We start from the raw sequence: 26,648 nt of genomic DNA, 5'->3' as shown, positions 1-26,648 counted from the left end.
AAGTCAAGAATCCGGGCTCCCTCTAAATTCCTCACAGGCCGCTCATTAGCTAATGAAGCGCGTAACGCCGCCCAATCAACGTTATCACGCTCCTCTATGTATGCATTATGGCTCGGCTGTGATGAAGACCCGGGTATCATAACAAGTAAGAGTGCCGGCGTAAACGTAGGTGTGCCACCGGCCTGGAAGGGCTGCAGATGGACTAGACCGTGAACGCCCTCTGGAAATGGATCGGCCTCATCTACCAGTCCTCCACCACCAGGTCCTCTAGCAGCAGCTCCGCGTCCTCCGGCAGCACGGCGTCCTCTGCCAGCACGGCCTCCTCCTTTGAGAGCCCCCGGTGCTGCCTGATATTCAGCCTCCGGAACAGGCTCCGCCATGCGCCTAATCTCGCCTGCCTAGCGGATACCATCCTCGTAAATCCTAACCATCTCCGCGGCAAGCCCAGGGTAAGGCATATGCTCTAACCCTAAGATGCGTAAACGTTGTACGGCCACCAGCTGCATTTGTGTTTAACAGAAACAAAAAAATAGTTTACTTTTAAAATGTAACAATTAATGAAATTAGATAAGTCTAAATACGATAAACTTACCAATGCCTCGTACTGCCCCGCGAGTGCTGAATATCCTACATCCCTAAGGGAACGCAAAGATGGGTTGTCGATCAATCGGCGTGTGATCTGATGATACCAGCGCATGTAATGCTCAATGGGAGTCAAATGGCCGACCACCGCTAAAGTGCCCAACCTGTTCTCCCAACGGTGGAGCTGGACATCCATGAAAGCCAAAAAATTATCATCAATGGCAGCCCGATCGTCCCGCTGGTAGTGTCGAAGCTCATGACGGACATCAGGGGGGTATACTCTGTGTATGCCCAAACTGTCGTAAGACACGCTCGGGTATGTGATCCTCTACGATGTCCAGGTGTATCAATGGACACCAGGACCTCCAAACCCCTTGACCTGCCCTACAGAAGGGGGGCAAACCATCTAATATAGCAGCGTACGACGTCCATATAAATAACTGCATAACATATAAATACAAATAAGTGATCACCATGTAGAAAAGACATTTAATTAAATTATTAATGTAAATTTAAATAGTTTTACCGCATCATCCGTCATGTGATCAAGCTGGTCCCGGAATGGAAGAATATTGTGGTGCGTATCGACATCCCGGTCAAAACCCGCTGTCCACCTCCTCGCATAAGGCATGTCAATCTCGAGGTAATGCCTAGGTACGGGCTGAAAAGGCAGCATCCTCTCCCACGCCCATAACTGTAAGCGATATTAGAAAATACGATTTTTTAGTCGCCCTTTCAAGAGGTTTGTTGACATTATAGGAACACACACTTAAATACTACCTGGAGAAGAGCAAAAAATCCACACACATCTCTGACAGCACCAATAGACGCTCGGCACAGACATCTGTAAAGATACGCCAAAAACAGCACCGCCCCAGCTGTAATCTCCCAAGCGGTCCAGATGCTCCAAAAAAATCAAGTAACGTAAACTGACAAAGGCACCCGATGAATTCGGGAACAAGATGCCCCCGAATATGATAAGCAGGTACAAACGAGCATGACGATCAACATCGTCCTGCAGGGTGTCGTTGTCAACCGGATCCAGACCCTCCAAATAAGTGCAGAGTGTACTAAGCTGAACCCGACTCTATCCGGATATCTAGGCCACGGCATCAGGCACGAAATGGGTGAGCCTAGTCAACTCTGTCACCCACGTCCGACCAAGAGGAGGCTCGTACCAAGTGTACAGTGGCTCTCCATCAACCCACAATCCAAAGAGGACCTCTACATCCTCAAGTGTAATCGTGGCCTCACCAGTGTGAAGATGGAAGGTATGTGTCTTTGGCCTCCACCGCTCAACCATGGTTGTGATGAGCGCCCAATCATGTTGTACCCGACCAACGGACACGCAACGGTAGATGTCGCCCCGAAACAATATCTCCAACACGCGAGGGTGTGGGGGTGCTCGCGTAAAAGAGTCCACACTCTCTGCAGCCTACGGGGACGGAGCCTAGTAAATATCCCTATAGTACCGGCCCATGATAACTCTAACCTATGATTGTCTTGCAAAAACAATACTGATCTATCAGCGGGCCCCGGGTGAACAGGGGGCCCCGGGTGATCATCGGTCCCAGGGGGAACATTCGGATCCATAAAAGAGTCTGGTCTGTACAAACTAAATTAATCATTATTCTTGAAATGAAAGATAAATTATATTAACTAATCGAAATATAGCAGTAATATTTGTTTGGAACTCTATTTTGAATATGCGATATATTTTAAGTTGACCAAATAGCCAACACAACTACGATAAAATTAAACTAAGAGTTCATATTCGTCGACTACATATTTTCCTATAAACTTTACATTTTTATCGTTAGCTTATGTATTTATGAAAAGAAGAACTTTAACTATTCTTTTTAAGATAATTTTTTTATTTAACATATATATTCATGCTTTTAAAATTGTACAGATTAACATTTCATAATCGTTTACAACTTGTTTGGATGGTTATTACCTATTGTATTATATTATGTTGTTAGTATAAATAAAATGTTTTCTTTGATTGCTACTTTAATTTTATTGTTATGTAACGACGAGAGGTTCTATTTTATGTAACCACTGATTTGGTCCTATATAATACAACATAATACGATAAATGTCAAAACAATACATAACAATCATCCAAACAAAATATTAACAATATAATAATTCATTACCAATCAACTTCTTTCAATTCATAAAGAATATTTAACAAATACTCAATTAACAAAATAATAATTCATTAACAATTCATAAATAATTAACCAAATTCAACTCATAAACATATAACAAATTAACAATTCATAAATAATTAACCAAATTAACAACTCATAAACATATAACAAATTAACAATGCATAAACATTTAACAAATTAACAATTCATAAACATTTAACAAATAATCAATTAAACCAAAAAAAAAAAAAAAACAGAACAGTGGCCTGAGCCACTACCCAGCCGATCAAACCCAAAAAAAAATGAAATTTGATTTTTTTTAAATTAATGACGATTAAATGTTAAACATGCATGCAATATAATGTATATAACAAAATAATAACAAAAGTTCATAGTAGAAAACCTTAATCGAAGATTTTTTGTAGAGTTATTTTAATCGAGTTGTACGCCGCTTTTTCTCAAAATTCGAATTTAGAATCTTGCTCCTTGACTTGAATATACCGAGAATCTAAACTTTCCGGATGAAATTATATAGAAAACGACGTTTTTAATGCGCGGGGACCACCTTGGCTCGCCTCCAATGGCGTTTTTAATTTTTTTTTGCCACTGGAGGGGTCAGTGATGGAACCCGATTGGGTTATAGTGGAGACCTATAACGCATGATTTTACTGCGTAATAGGAGTTTCTCTCTCTCTTATAACGCAGTAAAATCATGTCTTATAGGTCAGAGCGTATTTCGTATAGCGCAGTATTTTATTGCATTATAGGACTTAACAGGTCCGTCTCCGTTAGTGCTATAGCGCAGTAAAATATTACGCTATAGGTACTTTAGTAACTTTTTTTTTTTGAGGCATTTTGGTTCCGGACTCCAAAAAACGAGGGACAACTGAACATCTCTAAGGTACTTCTTTATTTGGCATATCTTGACAATTCCAATGTAAGTGCAGCTAATTCAAAGGGCTCGTTATTCCAAACCCAGTTGCTGATAATTCGCGTAGTCAATATCATTTAACCGTCTAAAACATAAAACCTGCCCCGGCAATTCTTCAGCTTTGTTACCCTGCTTGGAAAGTGGGAAAATTACCTAGATGAAAAAAATGATATCCGAGGCCAAAAAATATTCTGGAAGAAAAGAAAAAAGAAAGGGACATTGAAGACATACTTGCCTGAATTGTTAGGCCCAACATCCAAGCAACAGAGCTTTAGTCTATCTAGGGATGTTTTAAATCCCTTCCTAGAGATGTAACTGAATCTATGCATATTTATGTCAATCTCAAAGTAATTCACTCCCTGCATGAAGATCATTAACAACCGAAGTAAGAATCAATAGACAAATCAAAACCTAGTTATATATTTCTTTCTCAATCCAGAGATTGAGCAATAGTCTAGATACATGCAAACTGAAACAATTGATCTTAAATATTGGGCGAAATAATTTTAAATGAAGATATCTTATGCTTCTGTAACAAATGTAAACTCCACTACTTGGAAACTATCTTCATTTACTACCGGACGTACCAGATTAGTTTAGGATATTTCCCGGTTCAAAACAACTTGTTCGCCTTTTCCCTAAAAGTAAGTGCTACAAGGGATTGAATTCCCTCATCATTTCAAAAAAAAAAAAAATCTTAAAAGGCAATGACAGGGACATTAAACATTTTTTTAGTAGAAAACGATGTGTAGCCAAATCGTACTCAAAATTAAAAAGAACAAATCTTGGACAAATTTACCTTGTAAAACTCATGTTGTGGACGTGAAAGAGCAGGGGTTTTCATTGTAGGCATGCACAAGCTTCTTTTCTGCTGCACTTAATGGGAGTTCCTCCATATTTGCTACACGACCTAATATCTTCAATCGTTCCCTAAAGGGAGCGGTATGTTCCACAGGAAAAGCCCTTACTTTTTCCACTTCATCATCAATCAGCCTCTGTCCAAGATAAGACAAGGGGAGGAAAGTGATAATTATTTCAAATAGGAACTCAACTATTCACAAAAGAAAATCTGACTAGAGTAAATATGATGGTCTATCCTGAAACATGGAAGAAATTATACCAAAGCTATAAAATACCTAGTGAAATGACTCAACGCTGCAAAGGATGTTAAAAAAAGTAGATAGAATTGGAAAAGAAGCGAGAAACCAACCAGTCATATACGGAAAAAGAAAATAACATACCCTGATACTCTATTCAAAAATGAGGAGGAAGTTCCTTGACGTAACTTTCTAAAAGCTTAAAATACAAGACAAAACTCATCCCTTCACCATCAGTTTTACCTTGAAAAATTGCGGTAGGCTATAACGGGATCTGCAGAAGAAAAACAGTACCTCCCCAACATCAGGGAATAATTAAGATTTAAGTAGCTATGCTGCCACTATAGAACGCTAAGAAAGTTGGCTAAATAGAAATTGCATGAATGGGAGCACTTTGGTACATAGAAAAACTAAAAGCAAAAGGCAAGGTTAAGCGTGCTATGAAATGGCTAAATAGAAACTACATGACTTAAATGACTACTTAAATAATGAAACTCTGTATGATTAGGAGTTTAGGACACACCATGAACAAAGTAGAATTAGTGGTTAGACCATATTCATTTACTCAACTGCTCCGTGAGGAGGCCAGAAAATCCTACTAATTTATGCATCAGAGTACTTTAGACTTTGAAGAGAACATATGTTGCATCTATACTCTATAGCATGGAGACATTACCTATCTTTAATTGAAAAGTTGCACAAACAAACTTAAAATGAACAAAGCAGATAACATTCAAAACCACTTTCAGAACCTTGAAAGCTTTTATGAAAGTTCAATTAAGAAAAATATGACGTAAATACTCATTACTATAATTTCAAAAATCAATCGTACATAGACTTTCACAACAAGAATGGGAGGAAGTGTTCGAGAATGTTCAATGAAAGGAAGTTCCACATGTCGCGCAATATGAAATATTTTTCTCTGGCTTAAAAACACATCAACCCTAAAAGGATAATATGCTGAATAGTTTGGAGCAAACACCTTGTTTTTATCCCTGCACAAAAACAAATGTGTGAAATGAAATACCATATACAGCACATGAACTAGTGCAGTGGCAGCTGGCACATGTATCTGAGTGCATGTGAGTGCTAAGAGAGGGAAGCACTTTACCTGAAATAGTGATAGAAACTAAGCGTCCACCAAAACAGATAAGGGATCAGGTACCTTATTTGTTCCCTTAAGTAAAAACAGAAAGTAAACAAGACATGATGTTTACGTGGAAAACTTCTTGCTCGAGGGATTAAAAACCACGATCTACACTGGTAGGATTTCCAACTTCACTAACTGAGTAACTTCTTTCAGATTACGAGCCTTTTGCAACCAAGGAATTAGCCCACTAATCCCTTCCCTTACAATACCTCTATTGCAAGCACTTACTTGACTGACTCTAACCAAGAACCAAACTAATTCAACTACCTCTAGCTGAACTTCAACTCACCATAACTAACTATAATTAGGCGTCTACACAAAAAGCTTAATAAACCAAAAACCTACAAAAGCCCTTCTTAAAAGAAGTGTAGATTTACAATGTTTAGTCCAAAAGATAAAGACTAAAATAACCAAGGACTTAAGATATCTTCAGTATTGGGATCTAGTCCATGGAGTTATTTAGTCCTGATCTTGAAAGCTCTGAGAAAACAGTGGCGGCTACTCTTTTCAACAATGAGAATAATATGTTTTGAGTTGCTAGGTCAAACAAATGTCAACATGTTGTTTACATAGGGGGCCAAGTAAGGATCATGTGAGACACATGTGACATAGATAGAGACATTGCAATGATTCGTCTGTCCTACTGTGGCTCTGCAAGTCGAACAGTGTCACAGTTTTACAGCTGTCACATTCATACAGTGCCCAGGGGACCTGATCAAGGACCTGGTCCCTGATGCGTATGTCGATCATCAAAACTCATAACTCATCAATTTCCCCCTTTTTGATGATGACAAACTCGTAAGTGATGTTCCCTTGGAGAACCAGGTTCCCCCTGCAGATTTGGCCCCAACAACATAGTTGCATTTTCAATCAGAGAATCAGGTTCCTTTTGCGACTACTAAAACTAACACACATCTTCCCCCTTTTGGTATCATTGAAAAGAGATAAAGATTGGCACAAGAAATAAGAAGTTCAGAAACATTGACCCAGGCCGCTTGGGCAATGCAGTATGAGGACCAACAGAAACAGCAAAGCACCAAAAGAAACATATACAAAAATCAGAGAATGTGCCAAGCATAAGAAAATTTTAGTATAAAAACATTATAATCAACGTAATACAAACATACTAACTTAAACGTCAAAATGCCAATATCAAAGAGAAAGTTCAGAAAATGTGAAAGTTCAGAAAATGTGACGGAATAGAGGATCAAGATTGGCAGAACTGGCAGGGTTGAAAGCTTTGAACATCATGTCTAGTCAAGCATCCGCAGCTTTGTGATTAGCCAGGATTTGCTCCTGGAGCTTGGCAACTTTCTTCGTGAGACTAGAATTAACCTCTCGCAACTCTGCAACTTCTGTCGTTGTATCACCACTAGGACCATGTACCTCCAGTTTTAGTCTGGTGATTTCTGCCTTCAACAAGGTGTTCTCAACCTGCAACCTCTCAACATCAGCCAATATTTTCTCATTTGCTTCAATCAGGCCAGATATGGTGGTTGTGGTCCCTGCTCCTCCTTTCTTTGGAACACATTCAGACTCTTCCAGAGTGGACATAGAGAACATCTGCTTCTTGTTCCCTTTGGAAGCTTTACCAAGAGGCACATTGAAATGCTCAAACACTTTGGTAAGAAGAGAACCATAGGGCAGACCATGCTTACCATCCTTGACATCCACTACCTTGATCATGTACTGTAACATAATTCCAGAAAAGCTAAACGAATGGCCACCATCCAGAATTTCCATAAGGACCAGGTCCGTTCGGGAAGCAATACATCTTTTCTCAGTGTGAGGAAGCATGACCTTGTTCACAAACTCAAAGAGCAATTGATACTGAGACTTCATTTGTTTCTTACAGATGGTCTCAGTGGTCACATGCTCGCCCTTTTTAACTATGTGAAGCTTGAAGTCTGTAGTAGCCTTGTCTCCTTCCTCCAGTCGACTTACTCCAGCAATTGGAACACCAAGAATTATCCCCAGTTGTTCTTCATTGAGGGTGAACTCCACCTGACCAACTTGGAAAACCAATGAGTAGTCATCAGTGTACTGAAGATTTACAAAGAAATCGGCTACTTCTTTCTCATAAGCCACTGCAGGACCTTCCATTAGGTGCTCCCATTGTTGAGATTTGAGCACTTCCATTAAATCCTCTAACGCTTTGTGGCCGATAATCTCTGGATCAATTACTTTTCCCAGTAAAAATTTTCGCCCTTGTAGATTACGTTGGCTTTCCTTCTCCAGTGCTTGCGTGCTTTTTGTTGAGGAACCAGGTCCTTCGATACTAACTCTTCTCCTTTTGGAAAAACCTCCCTCCTTACTAAAATCGTTTTTTTTCTTAGGGGATTTTGACACCATCCTCTCCTTTGCCACGGCTTCATCCTTTTCACTTTCCTCACCTTTTTCAGCCACAATTGTCCTTTTACTTTTGGAGTTTTGCCTGACCAATGGGGCTTCCCCCTCCTCTTCTTCTCCATCAGACATAACAATTACTTCATCCCTCAACTTATTCAAATTTTCAAAATGTCCTCTTCTCCATCTCTGACCAGTTGTTTTTGCTTTATTAACCAGTAAGGTAGAGTCTAATCTTGCCTTAGACTTATGCTTTGTAGTCGGAGGTCTCTTTCTTTGCTTAGAAGCAGGCCTTCTATCGGCGAAATATTTTCTCCTGCTTTTCCCCTTTCTCATCTACTTAGCACCCCCAGACCTTTGTCTATATACAGTTCTCAATATGATATGATCATCAAAGTTAACTCTCTCAGAATGGTTAGATGAACCAAGTTCCTCCTCTGAAGAGGCTTTCCGTTCAGGTGAGGTTTCTGTACATGGAACTGCAATTGTAAACATTGGTTGAGAGGCAGATGATATTTCAGAGGGATCAGGTCCCACACTCACTACAGTATGAACTAAACTACTCTGTTCCCCCTGAGGTGCTTCACCCACTCCCTCAGTTTCCATCCCCCCGCTATTTCCATGTTCATTAGCAATAACATTTTTGACACTATCTTTTGTTTCACCACCCGTTACCACACTCTTAATCAAAACCCCAGAAATATCCATATTTGCAAGAGAAGTTGGATTACTTGAATCTAGAGGAACTTCCCTTAAGTCCCTCTTTTCAATTACAGTGTCTGTTTTCACTCCTTGACTTGTCACTTCCATATCGTCATACTTTTCAGTAGTGTCCACAGATGTCTCAAGATTGTGAGAGGTCGGCATAGTATGAGTGCTTTCTTCCGAATTGGGTTTCTCATAGGACGTGAAAGTAGGCAGTAACTTCTTTGGGATTTGGTTTTTATGAGTCCTAGAGAAACCAGCAGGTTTTGGAGAAGATGTTGTTTGGTTTGGTTCTTTGGGAAGGAAAACTGTTGGAGATGGTATACTCATTTGTGGGTTGGTTAAAGTAAGCTGTTTGGGAGAGGAAGGATTGATTTCTGAGACACTAGGAGGTAAAACTTCATTGTTTGACATAGTCAAATTGATGGGAGAAGATGGGGACAATGAAAACTGAGTGTTGAGAGTAAAGTGAGAGAGAGAAAGGAAATTTATGGTTGGGTTTTAAAAGAGGGTGAAGGAACCGGTTCGTATTGGCAAACAAACTGTTTCATTTAAGTCAGGTCGATTCTGAAAAAGTATGATGATTCGACGTTGGATTTTGAAAGGAGATGGGGACAAATGATGACATGGCATTTTGACAATTTAATAGCATATAAGTATTCAAAAGACTACTAACCGGAGTCAACGGGACCAGGTCCCTTGACTAATTTGTTTTGATAAAGCTTAGGGAAAAACTTCTGAAATATGCAATGGCTTCAGTGCTTTGGCTGTCCTGAGAGTGCCATATGAGTATACCTGTAACAGTATAAGAGTGAGTCAGATGTCTCCAAAAAATACTTTGAGCATTTTACCTTTTTTTCTTGACATAGCCAATCATTGGGAGACAACTAGTGGAGCTAGATCAAGCCCAACCCCAAACGATTTCTTTCAAAATAGCCAATCATTGGGAGACAACTAGTGGAGCTAGATCAAGCCCAACTCCAAATGATTTCTTTCAAACTGTTCTCTGCCCAGTGCCTTGGTGAAAATATCTACAATCTGATCTTCTGTGTTGTAGAATTTCATGCAGATTTGCAGAACTTCATGCAGATCAACCCCTTTTCCACATTGTCCCTTAGGAAAAGATGCCTCACATCAATGTGCTTGGTTCTCTAGTGATGCACTTGATTTTTTGCCATATTCAGGGCACTGGTATTATCACACATTAGAGGCACACAAGCAGTAAAGACACAAAAGTCCTCAAGTTGTTGTTTGATCCACAGCAATTGAGTACAACAAGAGGCAGTAGCCACATACTCAGCCTCAGCAGTAGAGAGAGCCACAAAATTCTATTTCCTAGTACCCCATGAGATCAAGCATGACCCCAGGAAATATGCCATCCCAGAAGTACTTTTGCTATCCACCAGGTAACTAGTATAATCAGCATCAGCATAACCAACCAAGTCAAAATTTCCTTCAGAGGGATAAAAGAGGACCAGGTCCTGTGAACTTTTAAGATATCTCAAAATTATTTTTGCAGCTTTCAAGTGAGACTCTTTAGGACTTGATTGGAACCTAGCACGCAGCCCTACACTGAACACGATGTCAGGCCTGCAAGCAGTTAGGTATAGCAGTGACCTAATGATACCTTTATACATGGTTTCATTCACAGAGAGACCAGGTTCATCCATATCCAGCTTAGTAGTAGTTCCTATAGGGGTATCAATAGGCTTTGCATTTCCCATTTCAAACCTTTTAAGCAGCTCCTTGATGTACTTTTGTTGACTAATCATGGTGCCCTTTTGAGATTGCTTGACTTGTAGACCCAAGAAAAAATTTAGCTCACCCATCATGCTCATTTCAAATTCACTCCTCATGAGCTCAACAAATTCTTCACATAAGGAATCAAGAGTAGCACCAAAGATGATATCATCAACATATACTTGCACAATCAGCAGATTCTTCCCTCTCTTCTTTAGGAACAGAGTGTTATCAATTCTTCCGCTTGTAAACCCATTTTCCAAAAAAAACTTTGACAATCTTTCATACCATACTTGAGGAGCCTGCTTTAAGCCATGGAGAGATTTGTCAAGTTTGAAGACATGCTCAGAATGATCATGACTTTCAAAGCCAGGAGGTTGCTTGCCAAAGACCTCTTCTTTTAAGTATCTATTGAGAAATGCACTTTTGATATCCCGTTGGAACAATTTAAACTCCATATGGGATGCAAAAGCAATTAGAATCCTTATTGCCTCCATCCTTTCCACTGGTGCAAAAGTCTCATCATAATCAATACCCTCTTCTTAATTATACCCTTGAACGACCAGTCTTGCCTTATTTCTGGTAGTGTATCCAAACTCATCAAGCTTGTTACGAAACACCCACCTAGTCCCAATCATTGTTCTGTCTGCTAGTCTAAGGACCAGGTGCCACACCTTGTTCCTTTCAAATTGATGAAGCTCTTCTTGCATAACACTAATCCAGTCAGCATCTTTCAATGACTCCTTGATGTTCTTGGGCTCAATTTGGGAAATAAATGCGGAGTAGGCAAATATGTTTCTTGCCTTAGATCTGGTTTGGATGCCAGAGTTTAAGGGAGTGATTATACTTTCAAGAAGGTGAGATTTCTTGTGTTTCCCGTTGGATACTTGAATTTCACTGCTTGAGGGACCAGGTGCCTCCGCATTGGAACCATCATTTGCATCTAGAGATGTTGATCTCCACTTTTCTGATCAGCACTAAGATTGTTTGACACAGGATCAACAACTCTATCTTCAGCCTCAAGTGGAGTGATGGAGGGACCTGGTACCTTTGCATCAGCGGGATAATCTGTTGCATCTTCTTCATTGCTTCATCATTTCAGCCTTTCCACTTGTGATTTCCAAGACCTCATTTGGAATTGAGAGGTCTCCATTATTCATTTTATCCCTTTGTATCCCTTTGCTTCCCAACTCATCTGTCTCATCAAAGATCACATGCACACTTTTTCCACAATTTGAGTTCTCTTATTGAAAACTTTATATGCCTTGCTATAAGAAGAGTATCCAAGAAAGATTCCTTCGTCACTCTTAGCATCAAACTTCCTAAGGCTTCCTTGCCATTGTTAAGAATAAAACATTTGCATCCAAAAGCCTTAAGGTGAGTTAGCTTGGGTTTCTTTACATTTAGCAGCCTGAAGGATCTGATCATGCACCTGTTGATCAAATAGCAAGCAGTGTTGACAGCCTCTGCCCAGAAACTTTTGGCCACATCACTTGTAATTAGCATTGTTCTTGCCATGTCTTCAAGAGTCATGTTTTTCCTTTCCACAACACCATTTTGCTGTGGTGTTCTGGGAGCAGAGAAATTGTGACTAATCCCATTTCCAGCACAGAATTCATTAAAGTTTGCATTGTGTCAAATTCTGTGCCATGATCAGATCTTATGCTTGCAACTTGATATCCCAACTTCACTTGAATCTATTTCATAAAGGCTACAAACACTGGGAATGTTTCATCCTTGGTTCTTAGAAACAAGATCTAAGTGAATCTTGAAAAGTCAACTTTTTTCCACCTCTGCTTTGAATCCTCATAGGCCCACAAAGATCCATATGAAGAAGCTCAAGTGGCCTAGAGGTGCTTACTTCCTTCTTTGGTTTAAAAGAGGTTCTGACTTGCTTCCCTTTTATGCATGCACCACACACCTTGTGATCTTTAAACTTGAAATTTGGTAGCCCACGGACCATGTCCTTTGCCACAAATTTTTTCAGCAACGTGAAGCTTGCATGTCCCAATCTCCTGTGCCACAGCTCAGCAGTGTCATCCACGGCACTGAGACAAGTTAAATCATTATCATCAGATGAGCCAAAATCTGCTACATAGATATTCTTGTATTCAGTTAGTACCACTTCTCCAGATTTGAGATTAGTGATAGAGCACATATGAGACAAGAACTCCACTTTGTTTCCTCTGTCACATATTTGTGATACACTCAGCAGACTGTAGCTTAAACCCTTCACGTAGTAAACATTTTCAATAGCATAGGAGAGTGTCTTGTCAATTTTTCCAATGCCAAGAATATGTCCTTTCTTCCCATTACCAAAGGACACACTCCCACCTTTCAAAGCCTTGAGTGAGAGAAAAGTTTTCATCCTTCCAGTCATATGCTTTGAGCAGCCACTATCAACAAACCATTTTTTATTGTTCCCTCTCACTTTGTCCTGCAAACAAAGTTATTTGTTAGTCTTTGGAACCCAAGCTAACTTGGGTCCCTTGTAATCATAAAATGGGTGAATAAGAGATCTATTCGCCCATGCAAGTAGCACAGATTTCATTTTATGGGGACCAGGTCCCGCATTCTTGGGTTTGTTATCAATATAAGCTCTGTTTTTGTGCATAGACTGAAATCTTGCTTTGCAGGAGTCTTTGTAATGACCAGTGTTGCCACAGTGGGTGCAAAGCCAATTATTAGTTACAGAAACATATTTCCTGTGAGGATTGAACGGGGCCTTGGCCTTTTTATAACCAATGCCTTGTCTACCATCATTACCCTTGCACATAGCAGCCACTTTGTCAGAAGAGCAGGTCCAATGAAGAGACTTATCAAGTTCAGATTTCACATGGCTTAGATCCTCTTGAAGTTGCCTATTTCTTTCTAGCTCAATAGAGAGGTTCATTTTAACCCTTTTGAGTTCACTATCAAGCTCAAAATAAATCTCACTTCCCACTTGTTTTCCCTTAGAAGGGGTATTCACCCATTTGTTCATCTGACTAATCAACAAAGCATTATCCCTAGTTAACACTTCAACTTGTTCCTTTAAATCCACAATGTTTACTACCATATCATCCCTTACTTGTTCTAACACTTCAATCTCTTCATTTAAGACATTTTTCTCATTGATAATGCTATGATAGGTATCAACTAGCACATTTGCAAGAGATATTAATTTCTTTTGAGAGTAATTTTTCAGATTTTTCTGAACATCAAAGAAATTTACCTCTTCATTCTCATTGTCATCTTCAACTTCCGACTTGGTCATGAGTACACAGATGGACTCATAGTCGCAGGTTCATCTTCAATAGCTATCATGGAGGTACCCCCTGTATCTTTATGTTCAGACTCACTAGAGGAGTCTCCCCAAGCAGCTAAAGCCTGCTTTACCAAGTTGTTAACCACATCTCTTCTGTTGAACTTCTTATCAGGGACCTGGTTCCTCTTCACTCCCTTGTCAGCATTTTTGTAGTAATCTTGCTTGTGAAGAGGACATTCTTTGATGTAGTAACCAGGCTTCCCACATTTGTGACATAAGTCATTCTGTTTGAAGTTCTTGCTAGAGCTTTCTATATTGGAGAATCCACCATTTTTACTAATCATCTTATGGAACCTTTTTGTAATGTAGGCCATATCAAACTTATTACCACTTGAGTCACTTTTGGACACCTTCAGGACCAGGTTCTTCTCTTTCTTTGGCTCCCGTCTTTCAAGCTCCTTCTTTTTCTTCACCACATAGGTTTTGAGACTTCCAATCAAGTCATCAATGGTCATTTTCTCCAGATCTTCGGCTTCAGTTATGGCATTAACTTTACTTTCCCAAGACCCTGGCAGAACACCAAGTATTTTTTGAACTCTCTTGTTGATTGGAATGACTTCACCTAGAGAATGCAGCTCATTGATAATGGAGGTGAAACGAGTGTGCATATTGTAACACTCCGTACCTTTAACCTAAGCTTTTACCATGATCCCAGACTTAGAAAATCAGATAAAGAATGTGGGAATTGGAATTTCCCTGTTCAGTTGTAAGATGGGGGTTTACGCCCATGAATAGTGACCGTATTTCAGTATACGGCCGTAATTCAAGTCGTAAACTGGTACCAAGGATTTCTGAGCATTCTGAAATTTGACATTTGGATGTCAAATGGTTAAATACGGACCGTAATTTCAAAATACTGCCCGTATTTCAGAACGTATTTGGAATTTGGGAAAACTTCCTTGATGAAAGTTGTAGATCTTTGAAATACCATTCCAACGATATATTATGGGGGTCACACAGACATCTGTGCAAAGAGTTATAGCCATTTTACTGAAGAGACGCAGTGCAGTCCGTATTTCAAAATACGGCCAGTATTTAACTGGGCCGAAAATTTAATTTTCCAGAACAGTATATATTCGTCCATATTAGTTCAAATCATTATTTTACATTCCTTCAAACCCTAGAACGACCTCCTACCCTCTTCCATCTTCAAGAACACCAAGGTAAGCCTACTCTAATTATTCCAAGTCAATTCTAATACATATCCTTGTAATCTAAATAAGAAATCATCATTCCAAAACTAGGGTTTTCAAGAAAACCCATCTCAAGGTTCAAGAATTCAAGATTTTGGAAATCTTCTTCAAAGTTCAAGTCTTTAATTCAAGTTTTGGAGCGACTAAGGTATGTAGAGTTACTATCTACGTGTGGGAACATCATTGTTCTTCCCACGCCTCCTAATCCATAAAGTATGAAACTTTACAAAACTAGGGTTTCTATTTTATACTATGCTCATGATAACCCTAGATCCATGTCCATGATTATATTATGTATGGATTGCTATGATTCTATCACTGTGTTCTTAATAACTCTATATGATTATTGAGAATCAGTCCGTAATCCATGAAAAACCCATATCTCGTATTCCATGGGTTCTTGCATGCATGTTTTTAAATAAAAATGATTATTTCATGAATATCCAACATGTCTACAAGTTTTCATGCAACTATATTATATAATTACTTTCATGCTATTATACAAGATACATACATACTAAATACAAGTTATTTCATGAAACCATGTTTACAAGTTATTTCGTGGAATCATGATTACAAGACAAGTACAAGTTAATTCACGAAAATCATGGGCTTCTTAGCCAACTATATTATGTTCATGTTTTTGGGAGTTGCACGAATTACCGAGAAGGCTCAGATAGCCTGAAACTACATAGCCACCGTAGGACAAGGATCGCTCCGCCCAGATAGGACGATACCTTAATTTTACACTGAATAGATCCATCAGGCACGTTACCACCTTATACCCTGGTAAGGTATGAGGGCTCTGCTGGTCCGGCGAGGTACCAGAATCCACGTACCCACGTGGTGATATCACATGTCAGCTTATGAAATGCTCTCCCTACTTATCATGTTTTTCTTATGTTATATATATATGTACTCATGCTCATGCTCATGTTCATGTCCGGGTTTTCAGTTTCAGTTCTTATCATGTTATTCCATGTCCCATGTTATTTCTTTTAGTTGCTTTACATACCAGTACATTCAATGTCCTGACGTCCCCTTTTATTGCCCGGGAGCCTGCATTTCACGATGCAGGTACTGATATACAGGACGACACATCTTCTCAGTATGACAGCATTCGTATCAGCTTATTGGTGAGCCCCATCTCATTAGAAGTTTAGTCAACTTTTATTTTATGATTAGTTATGCAACTAAGGTATGCTGGGGGGCTTGTCCCAGTAAGTATGTTTTCCAATCAGACTCATGATAGAGGTTTCATAAACTAGACAAGTCGGTTATGTTATGTCAGACATTCAGAGTCGTATAGCCATTTTGGCTCATTCATTTTATTTCCGCACTAATGTTTAAACAAGTATTTTTAATAAGTATTATGACTTACTACGTTTTATAAAGGCTCATTATGCATTCACGTTATATCCCGCTCATGTTATGCCTCATGATAATTCAGCAAGCCATGTGCTTCGCTTGGTCGCATGCAGTAAGGCACCAAGTATTGTGTTTCGCCCGGGCCATGGTTCTGGGTGTGACAAAGCTTGGTATCGGAGCCTTGGTTCAGGTGTCTTAGGGAGTCTATGAAACCGTATCCAGTGGGGTCACTTTTATATGTGTTTGCGCGCCACACATATAAACAGTTGACCACCAAGACATTTAAGATTGTCTCACTTCTTTCAACTCTAGATCGTGCAATAGAGCTGTGTTCTCAGAAAGCACTCGAACTCATGTGTTATCGATGTGTTGCTTTCAGATAGAGTCATCATGAATTATTCTAACTCGTGCCATGAAGTTTAGAGCAGTAAGTAACATTCTTTTTCCATCGAATTCTGAACGTATCAAATGTGTAAGCGGCAAAAAGGAAATTCGAGACCCAAGACTTGCCAAATAGTGCATGGTGTGTTTATCAGGTGTTAGTACCATTTGAAAGACAAGTTTTGGTATGGTAGCACACGTAAGTTATATACCCTATAGAGTAAGTTTATTTGGACTCTTTGACCATGGAGCTGTAGTATAAGGGTGATTGTTCATATTTAAGACCCCACGAGGTAGGATGTTATGAAGTTAACCGCAACATGCATAAATTGTCCACGATAGTTTTGAGCAGGAAATAGCCTAAGAGCCAACCACCTGTAATACTAGAAAGTCTCGATCTTTTCAAGGATATATATATTTTTGCCATATGATCTATGCATATGACTAGGAAGGGACTGATGCGATAAGAAAACCACAAGCAGACGCTATTGAATTTTTTTAGTATTAGTTTCAAATTATTTCAGCTTATTCAGATTAGATCTGGAGAGTATGACGTTAGTAAGTTACTACAAGAAGCAGATATTACTATGAGATAAGAGATATAGTAATTCCCTCTTAGGTTATGTGATTAAATATTTATCCCTGATGTGTATAGTATGATATAATTTTTGAAAGTGTATAGGGAGTTTGGGGTTAGTTGTTCCAATTCCTTATTTGAGACAGATGAAATTTCCCTAAGTGTGATCTATGTCTATAGTTCAGAAAGATAGTATACAACCCCATAATAGAATCAGATGAGGAGGAAAAGTTAGAAATAACCTTATGTTTCACTTTAGTACTCAGAGAAGAATTAGATAATGTGATGCTAGCAAGTGGTTAACAGAAGCATAGTAAGTAAGTTTGAATAGATTCAGTGAATTAGAAATTTTCAGCAGAGTTAGTAGAAGTACGATTTGAGTACTTAGCCAAGTTAGCACTACTAAGTGGGTAATTGTCTGAATACACCGAAGGCGTGTTAGAACCCAAGGGATTTAAGTTAAATTCGAGGTATAGAAATTGGTGAAAGAAGAAAACCATCTAAGCTTAAATGCTATCAGAAAAGAGTTTTTCCCCAAGGCTGACAAAGCTAGTATGCTAGTCATGTACATTAGAAACCCATTCATTTAAGTAATCCAGTTTTCACAGTAAGTAAGACTTGCTTGAAGTAAGCCGAAGAAATGGGTCGTCAGTATTTTAGAGGAAATTGGCAGAACCACTAGATGACCACTTATCGCTAACTCGAGAGATCCACGGGCTTTAAACGTCAGCTATTGAACTAAGGGGGAGATCGTGCAATAAGGTGCCGATATAAACTATGTGTTTTGTAAGTTGATAGGTGTTAAGGAGATTATGTCAGAGGGTCACAGTTTTATGTAGCCAAGATAAGGTGCGTAGAATGTGATCTTTGTCATGCTGTTGAGAGCAAGTACTAGGTAATTATGTTATGAGATAAAGTTCTAGATCGAATAGCGAGTTTTAAGGGTATAACGGTTCCAATTCCCGAGTAATTCATGTACTATGTGGTACTGATGCCCAGACGTACTCTACTCGTGCCTTTCGTACCCATATCATGCCCATGTTAGAGATTGATACTCCGCGTTTAAGATACAAGAAATAAAACTTCATACGATAGTAAGTTATGTAAGGGAATGTCCTTTCATGTCTGGCACTTCTGGTGTGCTCATGTCTAAAGTTAAAAACCGCATTCAAGTCTCACGTATCTATCATGCTTTTATACTCATGTCCATGTTCTAGCATCTAAGTGCTTTTCAAATCTAATGATGATCTTGACCCCTATGATTATGTTATCCATGTTACCACATACTCGTGCCCCAATTTATTTCGCTATGCATTCCACTTATAGCGGTATCGTAACAATGATTTTATGAGATAATAACGAAGGTGAACCAAGATGGATGTCCTACTCATGATTCTATGTAATTCGTGCTTATGTTCCTTTAGCTAATGTTTTACGATCATGACAACATGATTCCTTTTTCCTTTTGCTAAGTATCTAGGCCTCGTTATGTTCAAGGTGACATTCTATCCATGTCTTAGATGCTCGAGGAACGAGTTATACATGCCTATAATCCATTCTTTCGTGTGTCTTATCTATAACAAGGGCATTTACTCACGGTGATAAGAGTAAGCTGTGTTGAACCATGTCCTATTCTTTCGGTATATCTAAATCCTAAAGGTAATGCTTTTATCCATGCCTTACGTCTCTGAGTACCCAAGAGTTAGCCTACAATTGTACTCCACGCAAGTCACACTTATGCCTTAGTCTTACTTTAATGCTCATGAACTCAAGTCTATACGCCATGGTATGCAGATACTTATGTGAACGCCATGTTTTTCATGTACCCATGTCCCGTGTCATGCTATTCACGTATTCACGTTTCATGCCATATGAATCACGTTCCCATGTACGCATGTTCCACGTTACGTCCTCCATGTACAATGCATCATGTCATGTCTGTTCTCTAAAGCAAAGTATCTTATATGAATAGTACCAATAATTCCTTTTCTCTCAGTCCTCTATAATTCGCTCACGAGAATGAGCAAGATGAGCTAAGGTATTCATAATCATGATTAACAGCTAACAAGATAATCAGAAGTAAGGTGCATTCCTATATTCAAATAGATATATTTTTATGTACCCTATGGTACTTATCTCGGGAGTATTCTACTCAGATTCGACGTATTCATGTCATGCCTATGCTAGAGATTTATGAACACCTATGTTAGGGTCATATTCTTGTTATACGACTCAAGTCTGTCGCATTCACATCGAGTTGCACTTGCATTCACATCGAGTTGCATTCAAAGCCTAAGTCATACTCATATCTCATATTACCATGGTGACATACGAACGTCTGTGATTAAGTCTCTAAGTATCCAAATCCTACACGCACTTAGTAGTCAACCCACATGTTGTAACAATTATGTTTTGACATTCAAATCCCATGTTACGATATCCATTTTCACACGTATTCGTATCTCATGACAGTTTAGCACTCATGTATTCATGTCATCCAGTCTTCGTGTATTTATACCCCATGTCATGCTCCTCACGTCCAGGTAATCATGTCATGTTCGTGCCTATTTTCCAGTACTCATGTCATTCGTGCCTACAAATTATCTTCCAAACCCCATGTATAGTAATCATGCAATCATTCAGCCAATAATCATGTGTTCAGGCCAGCTCAGTATTCATGTTAGCCACATTCAAGATTCAGTAATTAAGATTATGCCGCATCATATGTATTAAGATACCCTGCGAGGTTTATGTTGATACTTTAGTTAGCTGACAGGCGTTTGAGAAATGTCATGAGAGTCCGAATTACGAAGGAAGTCCTGCCGTAATTTTCGTAAATTCTAGAGTTAGTAGTAACTCTTAATCATTATTATGAATCGAGGACAATGGTGTCATGATTCTCATTCATGTAGGTGCTACTCAGTTTCATGTTCCCCAACATGTTTCCATATAATCACGTATTCAGTTCTCATGATCCATGACCATGTTCCCATGTAACCATGTCAAGCTCTTATGTTTTACATCATGTTTCATTCATGTTCACGTATTCAAGCCATGCCCAGGCCATGTCCAGTCATATTCTTAACCATGACCCATCATTCGAGGACGAATGATCCCAAGGGGGAGATATTGTAACACCCCGTACCTTTAACCTAAGCTTTGACCATGATCTCAAACTTAGAAAATCAGATAAAGAATGTGCGAATTGGAATTTCCCTGTTCAGTTGTAAGATGGGGGTTTACGCCCATGAACAGTGACCGTATTTCAGTATATGGGCCGTAATTCAAGTCGTAAACTGGTACCAAGGATTTCTAAGCATTCTGGAATTTGATATTTGGATGTCAAATGGTTAAATAAGGACCGTATTTCAAAATACCGCCCGTATTTCAAAACGTATTTGGAATTTGGGAACACTTCCTTGATGAAAGTTGTAGAACTTTGAAAAACCTTTCCAACGGTATATTATGGGGGTCAAACAGACATCTGTACAAAGAGTTATGGTCATTTTACTGAAGAGACGCAGTGCAGTCCGTATTTCAAAATACGGACCGTATTTCAAAATACGGCCACTATTTAACTGGGCCGAAAAATTAATTTTCCAAAACAGTATATATTCATCCATATCAGTTCAAATCATTATTTTACATTCCTTCAAGTCCTAGAACGACCTCCTACCCTCTTCCATCATCAAGAACACCAAGGTAAGCCTACTCTAATTATTCCAAGTCAACTCTAATACATATCCTTGTAAACTAAACAAGAAATCATCATTCCAAAATTAGGGTTTTCAAGAAAACTCATCTCAAGGTTCAAGAATTCAAGATTTTGAAAATCTTCTTCAAAGCTCAAGTCTTTAATTCAAGTTTTGGAGCGACTAAGGTATGTAGAGTTACTATCTACATGTGGGAACATCATTGTTCTTCCCACGCCTCCGAATCCATAAAGTATGAAACTTTACAAAACTATGGTTTCTATTCTATATTATGCTCATGATAACCTTAGGTCCATGTCCATGATTATATTATGTATGAATTGCTATGATTCTATCATTGTGTTCTTAATAACTCCATATGATTATTGAGAATCAGTCCGTAATCCATGGGTTCTTGCATGCATGTTTTTAAATAAAAATGATTATTTCATGAATATCCTACATGTCTACAAGTTTTCATGCAACTATATTATATAATTACTTTCATGCTATGATACAAGATACATACATACTAAATACAAGTTATTTCAAGAAACCATGATTACAAATTATTTCATGAAACTATGTTTACAAGTTATTTCGTGAAATCATGATTACAAGACAAGTACAAGTTAATTCACGAAAATCACGGCTTCTTAGCCAACTATATTATATTCATGTTTTTGGGAGTTGCACGAATTACCGAGAAGGCTCAGATAGCCTGAAACTACGTAGCCACCGTAGGACAAGGATCGCCCCGCCCAGATAGGACGATACCTTAATTTTACACTGAATGGATCCATCAGGCACGTTACCACCTTATACCCTGGAAAAGTATGAGGGCTCTGCTGGTCCGGCGAGGTACCAGACTCCACGTACCCACGTGGTGATATCACATGTCGGTTTATGAAATGCTCTCCCTACTTATCATGTTTTGCTTATGTTATATATATGTACTCATGCTCATGCTCATGTTCATGTCCAGGTTTTCAGTTTCAGTTCTTATCATGTTATTCCATGTCCCATGTTATTTCTGTCAGTTGCTTTACATACCAGTACATTCAATGTCCTGACGTCCCCTTTTATTGCCCGGGAGCCTGCATTTCACGATGCAGGTACTGATATACAGGACGACACATCTTCTCAGTAGGACAGCATTCGTATCAGCTTATTGGTGAGCCCCATCTCATTAGAAGTTTAGTCAACTTTTGTTTTATGATTAGTTATGCAACTAAGGTATGCTGGGGGGCTTGTCCCAGTAAGTATGTTTTCCAATCAGACTCATGATAGAGGTTTCATAAACTAAACAAGTCAGTTATGTTATGTCAGACATTCGGAGTCGTATAGCCATTTTGGCTCATTCATTTTATTTCCGCACTCATGTTTAAACAAGTATTTTTAATAAGTATTATGACTTACTACGTTTTATAAAGGTTCATTATGCATTCACGTTATATCCCGCTCATGTTATGCCTCATGATAATTTAGCAAGCCATGTGCTTCGCTTGGTCGCATGCAGTAAGGCACCAAGTGTCGTGTTTCGCCCGGGCCATGGTTCTGGGTGTGACACATATCCTGAATTGACTCATCGTCCTTCATTCTAAATAGTTCATACTCAATGGTGAGCATGTCTATTTTAGACTGCTTGACTTGAGAGGTTCCTTCATGAGCCGTCAAAAAGGCTTCCCATATTTCCTTGGCAATTTCACAAGATGAAACATGATTGTATTCATCTGGTCCAATACCACACATTAAAATCTTCTTTGCCTTGAACCCCTTTTCAATGGCTGTTCTATCAGCTTCGACATATTTTTTTCTGGGTTTTACCTCTAGCTTTCCAGACTCAATATCAGGGTGTTTTCTTATATTGTTTAAAAAAAGAAATCGAGGAACCTAATGGATCGAACTTGAACTCCGGGTGACTGGATCGCCCCGGCGGGGTCACTCTGACGCAGAGGGCCCTGAGAAGCGTAGCAGTCCAGTAACTGATCCTTTAGTAGGTGATGGGGCTCCCCTGGCAAGACTTTCTTTCTGCCTTGATGTATGGGAGAGGTAGCCGAATTAGGATATCATTACTGGCATGTAAGGACAAAAGGACCATCAAGAATGATGTCCTAGAGCTCGGAAACTTCAGCCATCAAATAGTCGTGCACTCTTGTTTTCCATCATCCATAATACTTTCCATTAAATCTCGAAGGCCTCGTGGTTGACTGTTCTTCCTCAAAGTTTGGTGGAGCAGCCATAATGAGAGATCCTTTCTAGGTGTTACCCTTTTAGAAAGAACCTGTTCTGATACCAATTGATAGAAACTAAGTGTCCACCGAAACAGATAAGGGACCAGGTACCTTATCTGTTCCCTCAAGCAAAAATAGAAAGTAAACAAGACATGATGTTTACGTGGAAAACTCCTTACTCAAGGGATTAAAAACCACAACCTACACTGGTAGGATTTCCAACTTCACTAACTGAGCAACGTCTTTCAGATTACAAGCCTTTTGTAACCAAGGAATTAGCGCACTAACCCCTTCCCTTACAATACCTCTATTGCAAGCACTTACTTGATCAACTATAGCCAAGAACCATAATAATTCAACTACCTCTGGTTGAACTTCAACTCTTCATAACTAACTATAGTTAGGCGTCTACACAAAAAGCTTAATAAACTAAACACCTGCAAAAGCCCTTCTTAAAAGAAGTGTAGGTTTACAATATTTAGACCAAAAGCTAAAGACTAAAATAACCTAGGACTTAAGACATCTTCAGTATTGGGAACTAGTCCTTGGAGTTATTTAGTCTTGATCTTGAAAGCTTTGAGAAAACAGTGGCGGCTACTCTTTTCAACAATGAGAATAATATGTTTTGAGTTGCTAGGTCAAACAAATGTCAACATGTTGTTTATATAAGGGCCAAGTAAGGAGCATGAGAGACGCATGTGACATAGATAGAGACATTGCAATGATTCGTCTGTCCTGCTGTGGCTCTGCAAGTCGGAACAGTGTCAAAGCTTTACAGGCTGCAGCTGTCACATTCGTACAGTGCCCAGGGTGCCCGATCAAGGACCTGGTCCCTAATGCATATGTCGATCATCAAAACTCATAACTCATCAAATAGTTTTCTCCCCGAATCCTGAAAGTAGCCGGTTCAATATGGGACCAACTATCAGGCATTTTCTTCTCCAACCGGCAAACTGGTCTTTGAAGCAGGGCTTTAGACGAAACTGTACCACAAAAAAGGATAAGAACAATTTGTTTTTCCTCAATTCCCTGATCTGTTTAGTTGCCAGCATGTACGCTTCCCACGTAAATGTAGCACACATGTGTGACATCATATTTGGCCATGATAATCTTTTAACATTAGAACAAATGACACATGTTAAGGTTTCAATCCACCTTTAGCAGGTCAGACTCAGCTACTCTTGGCACAAAGTGCACAGCTATGAGCTCATGTGGATAACATTTGGCCTTCAATCTTTCAGAAAGTGAAGGAGCATTAAACCAACAGAAGTGCACACAACATGAATCTCCTAACCACAGCATCAGAACAGGTTTCTATACCCAACATTTGTCCACTGCCTCATACTTCAGTAACTACACTTTTACACAAATTTTGGAGCATTTTGCTTATTTCTTAGAAAGAAGAATAAACAGCTCAAACATTGTCCACGACTGTCTGCAAGTAATATTTCTAGGAAAGCTGAAGATAACTTAATTTCCTAATAATATTTCTTCTTGGCATCAGATGGAACAAATTTTTGACAGTTACACAGGAGGATAGTTGAATATAACAAGTTCTTTCAGAAGAAAAAGAATGCAATGCAACTATATTAAACCCTGTAATAGGCTAAGGTCAAAAGAGCAATCTATTCTTTATTCTTCCACGTTGCTGATCGAAGCATAAATCAATTGATTCATTCTGCGAAATTAATAAAAGTAGTCATTAAGAGTTTTAGTTTGTCTTATTCTCATTTCAGTTGAGCAAAGACAAAGAATCGACAAGTAAAACAAAAGCTTACTTGGACACTGGTTTCGTTAAATGTTTGAATGCGCGCGTTGATAAGATTACTACAAACCGTATGTAATATTGTGCTCGTATTTCATTCTTTGAGTATGTGAAATAAGAATAGAACTATTGTAAACTAAAAATGACTTTCATTAAATTAAAAGACAATTACATCTGGTAGACAAAAGTAGACTCCAACAGCCCCAAAAAACTTAAACTAGACATAGCATAATTTTATTTTATTTTTCCTATGCCTCAAAAACAAAATAATAAAACCCACTACGGAATGCCACATTGATCCTTCCATGTTACACATGCATTTCACCATCACAAAAATCCTGACAAAAACAACAATATTAAGAGTTAGAATTTTCACTTAATTAATATAAAGAACTAAAACATAAAAATTATCAATAAATTAAAAAAAAAATATATATATATATATATATATATATATATATATAAAAACATACCTGATACCACAATACAACACAGCGGTAAGAACGACCACAATGCAAAGTTGAATAAGTCCAGTCATATAATATGACTTCCTCTCCCATTTTTGTTGTCATTCATCAAACCCCTTAGGAGGCTCTGAGTCTACAATAGCCTGAGTTCGACGAAAAAATACATTTCGCCTCACCAACGCACACTCACTCGCATACGCAACCTCAACATCAGCTCGAACCCCAACTCCGGCCGCATGATCAATATCAACAATTGTCTTCATCAGTTCAACTTCTCTAAGTACCTCCGCTTCATAAACCAAATTCGCATGAGTTGTCAATAGAGCATTTTTTGTCTTATTTAGAATAACAAATTTTTCCTTCCCTAATTTCCGTGAATGAAAAAAGTTGATAATAAATCAAATCATGGACATTCTGAAGATTTTCCATGCTAAACCGCATGTTAAATTTTTCAGGTTGAAAAAAGAAAAGACTCCAAAGACTAGAAAAGCGCTTGAATTGTTGAACAGGGAATTTGAAACCTCCTCGCTTCTTTTCTCCAAAGCGATAAACTTTTCTAAGAGCTCTAGAGCTCTAATCTCCAAATTACGTAGCCTAGTAGCAATTGCTTTGTCAACAAATGGATCAGCTGGAAGGGGAAAAAAAAAAAGTTAATGTTGACAGGTAAACCAAAATTCCAGAGGTAGACTATAAAGGTTGATTCTTCTATTGTAAAGTTATATCCTAAAGCTGAAATTCCAGAGGTAGACTATAAAAAATGGTGTGTGTTTACCAAAAGTTGCTTCACCAAGAAAAACAAAACATTGGGTGCGATATTATATTGAAGCATAAAAGAATGTTGATGGAATTAAAGAGAGTTAATATTACCAGGTCCATCACCAACGATGAAAGTAGGAAGACCATTGTTTTCTTGACCGAATTCATGAGGCAACGGAAGTATTCTTTCGGGAGTATGAA

The 26,648-nt window shown here is 38.8% G+C and overlaps 1 pseudogene; it reads right to left on the bottom strand.

Annotated features, from left to right (window-relative positions):
• Positions 1-3,702: 3,702 nt before the first annotated feature.
• On the bottom strand, positions 3,703-24,802 carry LOC132639763 (uncharacterized; annotated as a pseudogene).
• Positions 24,803-26,648: the final 1,846 nt, after the last annotated feature.

This window comes from Lycium barbarum, chromosome 5 (assembly GCF_019175385.1).
Source record: "Lycium barbarum isolate Lr01 chromosome 5, ASM1917538v2, whole genome shotgun sequence".
NCBI classification, from domain to species: domain Eukaryota; kingdom Viridiplantae; phylum Streptophyta; class Magnoliopsida; order Solanales; family Solanaceae; genus Lycium; species Lycium barbarum.
The sequence above is the reverse complement of the archived record's forward strand: the minus strand, read 5'-3'. Positions and strand labels throughout refer to the sequence as shown.